The sequence below is a fragment of the Schistocerca serialis genome, chromosome 3 (genome assembly GCF_023864345.2).
Source record: "Schistocerca serialis cubense isolate TAMUIC-IGC-003099 chromosome 3, iqSchSeri2.2, whole genome shotgun sequence".
Taxonomy (NCBI): Eukaryota; Metazoa; Arthropoda; class Insecta; order Orthoptera; family Acrididae; genus Schistocerca; species Schistocerca serialis.
Genome location: NC_064640.1, coordinates 278151217 through 278167318, shown reverse-complemented (window position 1 = coordinate 278167318; position 16102 = coordinate 278151217).

The window sequence follows — 16102 nt, the reverse complement described above, 5'->3', positions numbered from 1 at the left end:
ACCTACCTCACTACCGAGCGATGTGGCGCAGTGGTTAGCACACTGGACTCGCATTCGGGAAGACAAGGGTTCCAGCCCGCGACTGGCTATCCTGATTTAGGTTTTCCATAATTTCCCTAAATCGCTTCAGGCAAATGCGGGGATGATTCCTTTGAATGGACACAGCCGACTTCCTTCCCCATCCTTCCCTAACCCGATGGGACCGATGACCTCGCTGTTTGGTCCCCTCCCCCAAAATAAACCAACCAACCTCACTGTCGCCCACCATACAGCCCAACAACCAGGAGCGATGGTCTGGAGAACCATTTCTTTTCTTAACAGGACCACTTTGATTGTTATACGCAACACCCTTACACCACAGCGGTACGTCGACTATATTCTATACCCTGTTTTGTTGTTCTTCATGACAAGCCACCCTGGGCTTACATTTCAGCAAGTTAATGCACGCCCGCACACAACGAGAGCTTCTTCTGCTTATCTTTGTGCTTGACAAACCCTACGTTGGCCAGCGAGATCACCGGGCCTTTCCTCACTTGAGAACGTTTGGAGTATTAGGGGTAGGGCCCTCCATCCAGCTCAGGATTTTGACCATCTAACGCGCCAACTGGACAGAATTCGACGCGATATCCCTAAGGTGGACATCCAGCAACTCTGTCAATCAATGCCAAGCTGAACAACTGCTTGCGTAAGGGCCGGAGGTGGACCAACGCTTTACTGACTTGCTGAATTTGTGAAGCTGTATCTCTTGAATAAATCATCAAATTTTTCTGAAATCGTAATCATTTGTTTATCTGTACATGTACATCACACCTAACAATTTCCGTCACCTTCGGATAATTCATTCACGGTGTGTCTCTTTTTTCCCTTGGAGTGTGCTTTGAGGTCAACACCTTGAGCAAAATATAGCTTATGTATTTAGCTTCATTTTACCTTGATCTAGATATATTTCAATGATGGTCCACAACCATGAATACAATTTTTATTACCGAGTTGCATACTTGGTTGTTTATGTTGGTGTCTCTCTTAGTTCACACAGGATCAACCAAACTGCTATTAAAATTTCATCTGATTGCTGTGTTTGTCAGACCTGCAACTATCTCAGGTACTACGAGCGAAAACCGTTTATAGTAGTGTTCTTGTTTTTGCTGTTGCTCATGGCCGTTCTGTCGTGGTAACCAACTATTGCACTGCTTGAAGAGGCATTGACATATTGTTTATTAAATGTTCAGCTGTTTCGTCATTAATAGCTGCCTTCCTGTACAGATTACCGGTGTGAAGTAATAATGCCTTGGCAGTGCTCGATGTAGATACACCTAATATACTATTGCTGATGTCCAACCAGTTTTTGAAAGAAAACGTGTTTTAGCGATATCTAAAAATTTATGTGTATTTCTTTAAGCTTTCCATAGTTCTTGTACGTAGCCATGAGTGCCTTACAGCTTGTTAGAAGCTTTGGCTGCTGTCGTAACTGATGAGTAGAGGTGTAGATAATTTGTATCATGTGGAAATCCGTCTTGGGGATCATTTTGAATTTCTTCTATACTGACGATCTGGAAAGGAAAAAGTGTTTTATTCACACGGTGTTATTAATTTATGACTACTTCTGGATACCTTTTCTGACTTTTCACAATCAAGATTATACTGACAGGTGGGGAACACAATATCAGCAAAGCGTTCTTAAGAGAATGCGGACTTCAACAAGTGTACCAGGATTGCAGGAGGTTCGTTATAATATTTAGTTTAGTTTGATCAGTATTTTGTTACTTACACTGATCTGGATGAATTACTTGAATTATGTATATACTGACACATCTATCACAAACCTGAACTAACGATATAAGATTTCGTACCGAACACCATTTGCGCAAAATTATGGCACCCAACCTCAGAACATACATAACACCGACTGTATTTAATATCTCAACACAGATGACTACAATATAGACAGCTAACTCGTTGCCGGTATGACTATGGGGGCCTTATAAACTTTGATTTTAGGTGCTTGTGTATGAAACAATGGAGGAAATTGAACTCGGCTGACCTGGGAACGTCTGCTCTTGCAGTCCAGCATCGAGGAAATGTGGCGCTGCGACGGATGCAGCACGTTCATGTGTAAGTATTCCGTTACGATGGAATCTCACGTTCACACGGAAACGTCCTGCACCGACGACACATTGAACGATAATACCTACACGTCTACATATCTAATAAGAGATGAAACGAAACCAAGTAAATCAAATAACGTAACAAACAGTACGACGCACCAACAGAACCACAGACTCCACGTTTCGAATCTTGAAATGTTCAGCAGCAGTCTTGCAGGTGCTCCGTTTCTTCATGAGAGATATCGGGAAACACAATTCTTTTGTTTTCAAAAAGATTTCTCTTTCATCCGCTAATTTCGATGCGAACCATGCGTATCTAATCGTGCTTTCAAAATTAGGTGCACTGAATTGATGTAGGATTAGCGAATGTAATTTTATCCAATCTTTCCTAGAGGCGATCTCTCTATTGTTTTTCATCAAGTCGTGAGCATTCTGAATAATTTTCGTGAAGATTTTCACCTGTCGGTAAAAATAAACATCGCAGGACCGACAATAAGGTGTGCTATTTGGTGTGACTGAATATATCTTTATAATTTCGCACACCTTACACTGTTTGTTGATATTCTTTGAAATAAAATTGAATAATTCGGTCAATTGGTACACAGGCAGGATTCGAACGCGGCACCTTGAGCGCGGTAGACGTGAAACTTTACCGCTGCGCTACGGTGACTTCCTCGGAATACTTGTAATGTTACGGATATACAAAGCTTGCAATGAACTTCAAAATCGATTTTCTCAGAAACCAAGGCCCGTCGCTAGAAAACCGGATAGCCAGGTACTCTGGCGCCTCTACAACATATTTGAAGTGCATCAAAATCCGTGATTTACAGTATGGAGGGTCCCCTTGTCAGTCTTACAGCTGTGTTGCAGGCAACATAAGTGGTCCATCAAATGGTTCAAATGGCTCTGAGCACTATGGGACTTAACTTCTAAGGTCATCAGTCCCCTAGAACTTAGAACTACTTAAACCTAACTAACCTAAGGACATCACACACAGCCATGCCCGAGGCAGGATTCGAACCTGCGGCCGTAGCGGTCGCACGGCTCCAGACTGTAGCGTCTAGAACCGCTCGGCCACAGTGTTCCATCCTTGTTGGCATTCCACTGGCCATTTAAGAGTTGCGTACTGACCCGCTTTGCTCGCCTCTTGCGTTGGCTAGAAATTTTTGTTCAACTACGTAAAGCCTTTTATCTCGTGGCGCTTCAAAAGCATAGCAACCGTTTCTTAAATATGTCAATGCGTATTAAATTCAGATGATAAAACTGTCGTTCAACGCGTTATATCATCAAAGCGTCACATTGTTTCCACTGTGTGACAGTATAAGTAAAGCAGTCATCAGCAAGTGTATCTCAACCTGTAAATTAGATCAGTAGTCCCAATAACCGAGTTACGTTATATAGCAAATATATACGTATTTTCATAGGTAATAAAGATAATTTTTCGTTTCATTTAAAGTGATATTTTACTTTAGTACAAAGATCGAATCTTGTCGTCGCCAAGCGCACCTTAACCTTTAAGTTAGATCACTAGTGCGAATAGGCAAACCACTTGTGTCTTGTACTGTTATTAAAGTTAATACAAATAAATTTAGGTTTCTTTAAAGTGCTATTTTATTTTGATGCAAAGATTGAATTTTCGTTCAGAATCAGAGATCGAATTTCCTTCGTGTGGAACGTTGTCCGTAGTTGTCTTTTACAGAAGCAAGCAGACAGCCGCCACGTATATCTAAGTGTCTGTGAAGCTTATATGTGGTAGTTGATGCTATTCATGGTTATATTTGCTTGTTACTAAAATGTGCGATTTAAGTGAAACAATCCATTAAAGATCGCTCTAAGACGCATAATTGTTAGTATGCATTGTTGTGCTAAAGTCTCGGAAAATGTGACGTCAGTGGATAAACATTCTATAGATACTAGTAATATTTAGTAGTTTATTATGGAAAGGGAAGGACATACAGTCTGTAAACGTGTTTGGAGAACCTAGGCACAACAGTTCCGCAGCTTTGCCTGCTTAGCATATGAAATTAACCACATTTGTGTTTTAATGTTATAGAATAGTAATGCATGCAATTTAGATGTGGATATAAGACTGTGGAACTTAATTTGAGGGCACATAGTGGTGTTTTAAGCGTATTGTTTACCGTAATCCATAAGTTAGATCAATAGAGACATGCATATTTTGTATTGTTATAGAACAGTGTTAGTAAGAATTTAGCCACGGGAATAACTTTATGATATTTAATTAGAAGGTTCGTTGTAACCTGTACCAAGTGGGGTACAAACACCAAGCTTTAATCATTGCCAAGTGGAGAACAAAAAACAAGTTGTTTGACTCTAAGGAATACATTCTGATTAACTGTTTGATTTTAATGGCTGGTAATGCTTTGGGCAGTGATCTGCTGTTTCATTTCAGTGGCTACTAAAATACTGTGCTGTGATGGAGGTGTGTGTGTGTGTGTGTGTGTGTGTGTGTGTGTGTGTGTGTGTGTGTGTTTGTAAGCTGCATCAAGTTGCTGAAAATGCTGAAAAAGCTGTGTTTGGTTTCTGCAAAGTCAGCAATGTCTCATACAAGACACAAAGCTGTGTTTTAAAACAAAGTGACATTCCACTTTTGTTGCGTTAGTTAATTAAAGTTAATACAACAAAAGTAGAAAATGGCACTTTCCTTTAATAAATCCATTGCTATGGTATCTGCTAAGAAGAAGAGGCTATGTGTGTTCTGCTGACAAAGCTGACAAAATGGCGACTCTGGCATACATAATAACTGTTTCGTTTTAATTGTGTGTAAAATGATTACAGTGACTGGAGAGCAAAAGATGTGTATTGTGGCCTAGAAGCTCTCTGACTGACCTATAACCATGAAAATGACATGGCTTAAGAAGGAGTTAAAGAATGGTGCCAAGTGGGATATATAGAATAAGATGGCAGCGCTGCCCTACATACCCACTGCCTATTTCGTTTTTATGATTGGCTGATGGGCTGTGATTGTTGGAGAGGTGAGGGGAGGGGAGAAGTACGAGTGGGGTAAGGCTTGACTTAGAAGAGGAAAGTGTGAGAGGTAAATGGAAATGAGCGTTTGGCGCCACTGGCCGGGAGGTCCCTTATGGGGCAGGTCCGGCCGCCTTGGTGCAGGTCTTATTACATTCGACGTCACATTGGGCGACCTGCGCGCCGGATGGGTATGAAATGATGATGAAGACAACACAACACCCACTCCCTGAGCGTAGAAAATCCCCGAGCTAGCCGGGAATCGAACCGGAGCCCCTTAGCACGCAGTCCGTCACGCTCACCATTCAGCTATCGGGGCGGACAGTGCGAGAGGTGAAGAGGGGAGCAGTAGGAGCACAGCTCATGAAATGGTTGGAGAGAGTGGAGGTGGAAGAGGAGGTTCGGATTCGAGAGTGGTAGGGTGTGATCATGCCATATCTTAAAGACTATGGTCATATGAAAATAACAGATGGTTATTGACTGTGATAGAACTTCAGTTTCGATATGCAAATTGTTACGGCGCAGGGAAAATAAAGGAATGCCAAAGACAGAGAAGGAAGCACGAAGTGAGCCAGTATCTCGTAAGTGGGTCAGATTATCGACACATCATCGACACATTATGACACTGTCTGCTGAGTGAGGATATGCATTCAGCAGAAAGGAGACTGAGAGAGAAAACCAACGGCAGTGAGACAAGCATATTCGTTACATCGTAAGACATGCTGCAAGAAACTCTATCTCATTCACAAGAGGACGTAGCAAAGAACTGACACAGCAGTTAACTGTCTGTTAAGGGAATAAAGGAGATTATGGAGACCACATGCGCTCATTATAAACCAAGCCCTGCATCATAGCCTCATGCTAGCTCCCTTTAAATACCCCAGCTCCCCAGCTCTCGATATATCATTGGGATTGATGGCATTCACAGTAATAGCACTCAAGTCCACGATTACAATACTGTAGTGAATCTATGTCCTAGATGCTCCAGCACAGTTTATGAACTAGCGGAAGATGTACTCAAGATGATGGCCTACACCTGATGAGCTTCATGTTGATGGCTGTCTACCATCTACTGATAGAGAAAGTGACTGCCTTCTAACATCACATTGCATAGTGCTGTCAGCACTGAACTTCAGCAGGGAAGCTAGCAACAGGGCCTCTTAGGGTCTATGTTCATGTTCAACACTCAGGTGCCCCACTTGCTGAACACTACCAGATGGTAGGGAGGTGATCAATTGACCACATGACTCCGACACCAGGTACATCGTGGATGGGTCATCAAGAGTCATCGTAGCATTCAGAGTGGGACTGATGACATTCCAGCAGCTAGTCGAAGATTACTTCAGGCTCGGAAATGACGACGCCTTCTCGCCGGCAACTCGACATGGCGCCGAGATCACTAAACCTCCACTGAGTGCACAACTGCTGAGATGACTCGACGGACATCAGATAGAATACAACACACAACTGAATGAGCAACAGCCGACGCTGGTGCGGAAGAACAACGACTTGTAAACGGTTTGAATAAATGGCTGAACACTAATAATGTTTTACTAGAGTCAAAGATGCTTCACTGGTTCCTACAGCTATCCTCACTTCACGCAGAGGTGCCTCTGCTCGGCCTTCTGTATCGACACTGACGGGAAAAAATCACAACATCAAGGAGGGGTTGTGCGACGTAAACGAGACTTGGTATGCGTGTTTCTACATATGAAAGATGATATATATTCAGATTTCGCGCCACTCGCATAAGAGTGGCGCTGGTAGCGCCACTATGAGGCTGCAGATCAGGTTTGCTTTAAATATACGCTGTATCAGTCATGAGCGTTAGTTACTTTGAGACCAGACGTGGTGACCTGATGTTAGTCACGAATGAATTTAAGGTGACAAAGACGTCATTATCAACCCCTCATTGTGTTTGAACTAGGTCGTGTAATAGGGCTACGAGATTTTGCATGTTCCTTCTGCGATACTGCAGAAAGGCTTAACTGTAATGCAGCCACTGAACATGATTGCCAACAGCGGTAGTCACGAGAATGTACGGTCACGATAAGGCCGGGCTCCAGACATCCACGTGGCATTTCTGAGTGGGAAGACTATCCTCTTTGGCATATGGCTCTGGTGCACCATACTGCACCTGCAGCAGCAACTGAGCAGCAGTTGGCACCACAGTGACACAACGAATTATTATGAACCGGTTACTTCAAGGACAGCTTCGCGCCAGATGCCCCGTAGCGTGCATTCCGTTGACCCCAAACCACCACCATCTGCGACTTTAGTGGAGTCAAGCGAGAGCTCATTGGAAGGCAGGGTGGAGGTCTGTTGTGTTTTCTGACGATAGCTGGTTCTGTCTCGGTGCCAGTGATGGCCGTGTTTTGCTTAGAACGAAGCCAGTTGAGGGCTTGCAACCAATCCATCTATGTGCAAGGTGGACCTCGAGTTATGGACTGGGGTGCGATTTCATATGACAGCAGGAGCACTCTCGTGGTTATTCCACGCACCCTGGCTGCAAAATTTGTACGTCAGTCTGGTGATTCGACCTGTTGTACTGCAACTCATGAACAGCAATCTAGAGGGTATTTTACAGCCCTACATGCTCTGCAGAGTATCGACTTGTCGCTTGACCTGCTCGATCACCAGATCCATCTCCAATCGAGCACGTTGGGACGTCATCGGACGACAACGCTAGTGTCATCCAAAACCAGCATGAACTGTCCCTGTATTTCCCGACCACGTGCCAGAGGCATGGAACTCCATCCCACAAACTAACATCCCTGACCTGTACAACATGATGCATGCACGTTTGCATGCTTGCATGCAACATTATGGCAGTTAAACTGGTTATTAATGTACCAGCATTTCTCATTTGAAATGGCTTATCTCGCTATTACATTAACCTGTGATCTCGCAATGTTAATTATCTGAATAAGTTATCTAGACAAATATATTCCCGAAATTTCATTACTCTACATTAATAACTTTTGATGTTGCAATTTTTTTCCGTTAATGTATTTGACTGAGCTGAACAGTGGATTTCACTTAACTTATCATGGATAAGAACTGGACGGCAGGCATTGCACAGTGCCGCATAATGGCCGATGATAAATTGACTGTGCTGTAAATAGAAAGGTCGTACACGCGAATGGAGGGTTTTAGCTGTAATCAAGTACATCCTGAAAGAAAACTGCACTTTACATTTCTTATAGACGTGAACTAATTGGGGCAGTCCTCGCAACAAAATCATATGGAAGGCAAATTTTGCACCAGCGAGAGATTCATCACTCAGAGAGGTTTGGGTGGTTTGACCGTTTGGCACTGCTGATGCACAATGTTTTCACATTGGAACAATGCAATCCCTGTGTACAAATTTCTTACCTTGTCGTTCTGTGCTGACTATAGCGGCGACTGATGTCAACTCTGACCATCGACTGTGGCGTTGCTCAGGATGACTCATTTCCTGCTGTTGCCCTGGTCTGGCTTACAACAAGCAGTGACCAAACCCTAGTATGCTGCCAGGACCCAGTCAGCATTTAAAGAAATTGTTATGCCCCCGTATAGTATCTCCAGCGGACACTAAAAATTCGTCAAAAGTTCTACCTTGGCAGCTCGCGGAAGCCGAACCGTCTCTGTCAATGACCAGTAGGCTGCCAGGCAGGATGAAATGCTGAGCGAGTTGCGGCAAACACGGAAGCTATCAGAGAACAGTGGAAAGACCGAGCGCCCACGTCTGCAAGCGAAGCGTAATGACATCATGGAAGCCGAGAGATACCGTCATACTAGTGACAAAGCAGGGTTTCGTAAGGAAGGCTAGGTATAATGTCACAATAAGCATTTAGGTGTCGAACCAGCAGAAAAGAACCTCTCAAAGCTGAAATTTTGAAAGTCTAAAATTACTAGGAGAGCTAACAGAGAGGAAAAACCAAGACACATTATATCATAGCTATCCCCACCACCTCAGAGTGCACTGGAAGTTCCAACATTAATACCCCATCCTTTTTAACACATGTCTCATTGCTGATTGTTGGTTGGCAACTGCCCAGCGTGTAGTCTCAGCCATTGCGTCAGCTGCAGCTATCCAGTGGGAGGGGAGGCTATGAAGGTCTTAGATCGCCTATGGAACCATGAGTCCAGTTGGTAAACACTGCTGCTGCCACCTGCACTGCCATCGTCTGAGGCAACACTGACAGGGCGCGGAGACCGTCATCACCATGCAGATTTTACTGGAGGCTTGACCTGCGTTACCTGGACTCTGTCCGCCATCTGCCTTCGAGAGGGGAGGCAATGCTGCTGTCCATCCCTTACCTATGGCAGACACCGATGCTGCTGACTCTGTCTCCTAAATGGGGACTGAGAGATGACCCCTCCAAGCCAGCGAGTTCTTCAGGTGGGCGTGGGGCGAGACTCATGAGTGCAACTCTTCGATGTCAATGAGCGCACTTTGGATATAGATTGGTATAGCTGCACTTTGTCAGAGTTCGTGATCGACAGCCGCCCTGTGACGTAACAGCCGCCAACTGACCCTTTGCTGCGCTGGCAGTACTGTAAGTGGAGGACATGCCAACTTTCCACTGTTGACGAGGCACTGCTACGCAGTTTGGTTGTGGTGCAGCGCTTTGGAATACAATCCTCTGTTACTGCCTAAAAATGTGTTATTGTCAATGACATTTTCTTGGCGCTCTAGAACGTAACTAGGTGCACATCACGGCAATCCGCCTGGCTCTCTCCTGATGACTGTAGGAGCCTGGGATTGGACTCCTATAAAATATTACGATATTGCAGATGTTGAAGGCTGATGACTGAAGACCCGATGCAGTCTATGACGAGACCTCTGTTCCCTGTTAGTGCCACGACTACACCTTCACACAACATAAGGAATTTCTATTTCCATGTGGGAGCACAGACCCCCACATCCACTGTATTCACTCTTGACCACCTATTCCCGATGACGTCGCACGGAACAGCAAGATATACACGGATCAGCAAGAACATTATGACCAGCGGCTACCATCGATATAAACCTGTCTAGGCGATAGCACTGTCACCTGGCGAGGAATGACTGCTAATTAGACACACGTATGGTGCATGTGTCATCAGTGAGCGCGCTTTCCGTGTGTAGAATGGGGAAAGAGAGCGATCTATCTGAGTCTGACCGAGGGCAGATTGCGATGGCCCAAAGACTCAACACGAGCATTTCAGAAACTGCACGATTTGTTGGGTGTTCGAGAAGCTCTGCGGTGAGTGTCTTCAACACGTGACGGAATCAAGGTGAAACCACGTCCAGACGCCGTGGGGTTGGGCGACCACCCCTCATTACAGATGTTGTACGTCGTAGGTTGGGCAGACTGGTAAGACAGGACAGGCGGAATTAACATCAGACTTCAATGCTGACCAGAGGACAAGTTTATCTGAATACACAGAGCACCGAACATTCCTAACGATGGGCCTCCACAGACGACGACCCATGCATGTGCTAATGTTACCACCACGATATCGGCAATTACGACTGAAATGGGCACTTTAGCATCGGCACTGGACGTTGGCGCAGTGGTCGAACGTTGCATGGTCTGATGAATCCCGATACCTTCTTCATCATACCAATGGGAGGGGGCGAATACGTAGTCTTCCAGGGAAACAGCTTCTTGACTCCTATGCTGTGGGACGGAGACAAGCTGGCGGCGGCTCCATTATGCACTGGGGAACATTCACGTGGACATCCATGAGTCCAGTGGAACTCGTGCACGGCATCATGGCGGCCAAAGGTTGCAAACCACGTGCGTATATTCATGACGATGATGTTTCCCGACGGCAGTAGTATTTTTCAACAGATAATGCGCCATGTGACAAGGCCAAGAGTCTGATCGGGTGGTTCGAAGTAACATAGCAGTGAGTTCCAGTTAATGTGCTGGCCCTCGAACTCGCCAAATCTGAATCCAATCGAACACATCTGGGATGTAATTGAATATGGCGTCAGAGCTCATCGCCTCCCACCCCGGAATTTACGGGATTTAGACGACTTGCGTGTGCAAGTGTGGTGCAAACTCCATTCAGCGACTTGCCAAGGCCTCATTGCTTCCATGCCACGACGCTTCAGGACAAACTGGCAGTTAGGTAGGTGGTCATAATGCTCTGACTGATCAGTGTATACAACTTATAAAATATACACAAAAGAAAATTCACAAATATATCTTTGCCTCTACCTTTACATTTAGTTTACTTGCATCAAGACGGCACTGAATAATGTCATTCTTCCGTGGATACACATATCTGAAAGCAACTTTTTGATAAGGAGATCTGTGACACGTTTCTGTACTCCTGGCTGAGAGGATGGGTCCAAAATAAGAGGGTTCGTGTTGTCTTTCACTTGGAAACAGTGCTCAAAACCTTCAAATGTTAAAGCATTTCTCCAAAGAACAACTTCAACCGCCTTCTTGCTCTCCTGATTCAATAACCTGTTCTTATTGTTAGCGTAACACAATGCATGACCATATGTCTCTCCTCATTTCCTATCCTTAACAATTTCTGCTCTAGCTGCCATGACGCATAAATGTTAATTTCCTTTTGTCTTGCCTCAGACACTTTTTATAAGTTTCCCAACTCTACATATCTGTTTGCTCATAACTCAGAGCATTTTATTTTTCCTCTGTCGAATCTTTCTAAAATCTTCATGGCTCAACTTGCCTTGGCATCTTCTACAGTGTTACATATACCACCGCCTGTATCCTTGTCTTTGCACGATATTTCATTGTTAAAAAAACTAGATACTGTTTTTCTTCCTAGTCAACAATAACGGTTTTTCCAGCTAAAATGTCGCCCACAATAAATATATCTTCTTTCAGTGCTCTAACATATCTTGCCACCATTTGGATGATGCTCTCCACATTGTTTAGTGTGAGGGAAACCAATTTATTTAGAATTATATATTAATACCTTCAGCTGCTGACGGGTGTTGGTGTATATCAACGGGGACAGGTGAAAATGTGTGCCCCGACCGGGACGCGAACCTGCGATCTCCTACTTACTTGACAGACGCTCTATCCAGCTGAGCCACCGAAGGCACAGAGAAGAGTGTAACTGCAGGGACTACCTAACGCACGCCTCCCGCGTGACCCACATTCTCATCTTATATGCCCACACACTACATTTGTACTGTCCTTACCCAACACACTCATTACTCGTGGAAGACATTCTTACCAAGTCCCGTAAGAGTTCGGGTAATATGTGTACATCCGCGCAGAAGAGGAAGGTCATGACCGGTATTGGCTGGCTCTGAGCTCTATGGGACTTAACATCTGAGGTCGTCAGTCACCTAGAACTTAGAACTACTTAAACCTAACTAACCTAAGGACATCACACACATCCATGCCCGAGGCAGGATTCGAACCTGCGACCGTGGCAGTGACGCGGTTTCAGACTGAAGCGCCTACAACCCCACGGCCACCGCGGCCGCATGACCGGTATTGCCAGAACTATATACACTACTGGCCATTAAAATTGTTACACCACGAAGATGACGTACTACAGACGCGAAATTTAACCGACAGGAAGAAGATGCTGTGATATGCAAATGATTAGCTTTTCAGAGCATTCATACAAGGTTGGCGCCGGTGGCGACACCTACAACGTGCTGACATGAGGAAAGTTTCCAACCGATTTCTCATACACACACAGCAGTTGACCGGCGTTGCCTGGTGAAACGTTGTTGTGATGCCTCGTGTGAGGAGGAGAAATGCGTAGCATCACGTTTCCGACTTTCATAAAGGTCGGATTGTAGCCTATAGCGATAGCGGCTTATCGTATCGCGACATTGCTGCTCGCGTTGGTCGAGATCCAATGACTGTTAGCAGAATATGGAATCGGTGGGTTCACGAGGGTAATACGGAACGCCGTGCTGGGGCCTCGTATCACTAGCAGTCGAGATGACAGGCATCTTATCCGCATGGCTGTAACGGATCGTGCAGCCACGTCTCGATCCCTGAGTCAACAGATAGGGACGTTTGCAAGACAACAACCATCTGCACGAACAGTTCGACGACGTTTGCAGCAGCATGGACTATCAGCTCGGAGACCATGGCTGCGGTTACCCTTGACGCTGCATCACAGACAGGAGCGCCAGCGATGGTGTACTCAACGACGAACCTGGGTGCACGAATGGCAAAATGTCATTTTTTCGGATGAATCTAGGTTCTGTTTACAGCATCATGATGGTCGCATCCGTGTTTGGCGATATCGCGGTGAACGCACACTGGAAGCGAGTATTCGTCATCGCCGGCAGATGTGGCAAAGCGGTTCTAGGCGCTTCAGTCTGGAACCGCGCGATCGCTACGGTCGCAGTTTCGAATCCTGCCTCGGGCATGGATGTGTGTGATTTCCTTAGGTCAGTCAGGTTTCAGTAGTTCTAAGTTCTAGGGGACTGATGGCCATAGATGTTAAGTCCCATAGTGCTCATAGCCATATTCGTCATCGCCATACTGGCGTATCACCCGGCGTGATGGTATGGGGTGCCATTGGTTACTCGTCTCGGTCACCTCTTGTTCGCACTGACGGCGCTTTGTAACAGAGGACGTTACATTTCAGATGTGTTACGACCCGTGACTCTACCCTTCATTCGATCCCTGCGAAACCCTATATTTCAGCAGGATAATGCAGGACCGCATGTTGCAGGTACTGTACGGGCCTTTCTGGATACAGAAAATGTTCGACTGCTGCCCTGCCCAACACATTCTCCAGATGTCTCAGCAATTGAAAGCGTCTGGTCAAAGGTGGCTGAGCAACTGGCTCGTCTCAATACACCAGTCACTATTCTTGATGAACTGTGGTATCGTGTTGAAGCTGCATGGGCAGCTGTACCTGTACACGCCATCCAAGCTCTGTTTGACTCAATGCTCAGGCGTATCAAGGCCATTATTACGGCCAGAGGTGGCTGTTCTGGGTACTGATTTCTCAGTATCTATGATCCCAAATTACGTGAAAATGCAATCACATGTCAGTTCTAATATAATACATTTGTCCAATGAATACCCTTTTATCATCTGCATTTCTTATTGGTGTAGCGATTTTAATGGCCTGTAGTGTACTTATATGGATATGGCCACCGTTGACTTACATCAACGCCTGTATACAGCTAGGGGTATTTATTTCATTGTAATTTCATGAAATGTTTTCAGAATTTTTTGTGTGCGGACCTATCATTTGTTTCAGGTGCCTTTCATTTGTCTATGCTACGGCTACTTCAAAAGAGCAATCCCTCACTACACTTATTCAGTTTCAGAGCCGACGGATCTTCTCTTTGCTGAAAACTATTGGCAAATTGATGGATGTGCAGCAATTCCAGCAAACTACAACGACTGAAGCACAGAACAACAGCGGCCAGGTGCCGTGTCCTCCACCTTTCCGCTCTTCTAATGCACAACATGAGGAATGGACGGAGTACCCCCTGCAGCTACAGCAACACTTCGCTGCATACAATATGTCAGGTGAATCACGACCCCCTTTCGTTTTTCGTGGGTAGGAGTGCATATTTTCCGATTGTGTCGCAAGTTTTGCCTAAGTTAGAACACATGTTAGCAAGCCCAAAGAGTTCTTCGAAACACAGATTCGTGTAGCTGCTGCGCATTCCAAATTTATTCGTATGTTTTGTCATAATACTCATTCTTACAAGGAACGGATCGGACAACTCAAGGGTATGCCTAGGAACAAATTTCACTGTTCTTGTGGTGCCTCATTTCAAGAATGTCGACATTTCCATAAATCAGGACACACTCACACTAAGTTTAGATGGAAAAAAAGCAAAATAAATTTTCTTCCATACAAATATTAACTTGGGAAAATTGAAATCAAATATGATCTCTCAAATTGAGTCTGTACCCACTTCTACTGGCAATTCACAAGAGGACCGTGGACGAAAGCCACATAATCGCACAGCGAAACACACAGTAAAAACCTTGTCTCGTTCTAACCAGTACTCCTCTAATAGACGTACTGATAAAAGGTTAATCAATCACATTTCTGACAAAGACGGCCTTCTACAAGTCAGAACAGATAGTCACATTCAGAGGACGAACTGCAAACCGTTCATCTAGCTGCAGGCTTGCAATCAATCTATACCATTTCAGTTAGATACCGGTGCTTCAGCCACGCTGATTAATCTAAATACTTATGAGCAACTGGCACATCCTCAATTACAAAAAGAAAACCTGCACCTCGAAACCTACGACAGTGAATGTATCTCTGTTCCTGGAACGTGTACATTGTAAGCAAAATATAGAATATGACTACATCAGTGCCTCTCACAGTAGTTCATTCACGTTCTAGTCCCAATATTTTTGGCGTGGATGTTTTTATTTGGTTTAGGCACTCAGGACATTGTGGCATCGATAGAAATAAGCAGCAGTGCAACAGCATTGTACATCATTCGATCATGATAAAAAACACGTGACTGCTCGTTGCCGCGCACGCGCAGATAACGAGGCAGCACCACGCCAAGAATTTTTCAATCAATCTCGATCTGACGGTGCTTAGCAACGTATCCATATTCAATTTGCTGGTCCTTCCTTGAGCACACAATGGCTCATTAACGTCGATGCACACAGAATATATACTTTTGCCATTCCAGTGCATACGACTACTAGCGCTAGCACTATAAAAGCATCTGCTTCTGTCTTTTGCTTAGAGGGTTTGAGGCAAAGAAGTGTTTCGGACAATGGTCTGCGACATTCTTCGTCGGATTTTCAACAATTTTGCCAACAAAATGGAATTCAACATATCCGAAGCATAGTTCTCTCCTCAATCGAACGGTGAAGACGAAAGATTCATTTGCACTTTCAAGGCTCAGATATCCAAACTTCGCGCCATTCTTCATACTCAAGGGAATATGCTCTGTTGTTTTTTCTGAGCCCCTGTCGCACTATGCTTGCCCAGGGCGCTTCATCACCAGAACTCTTACACGCTCGTCGCCACCGCACTCTGCTGCACCTCTTACACCCTCGCTACACTATTAGCGACGCTAACTT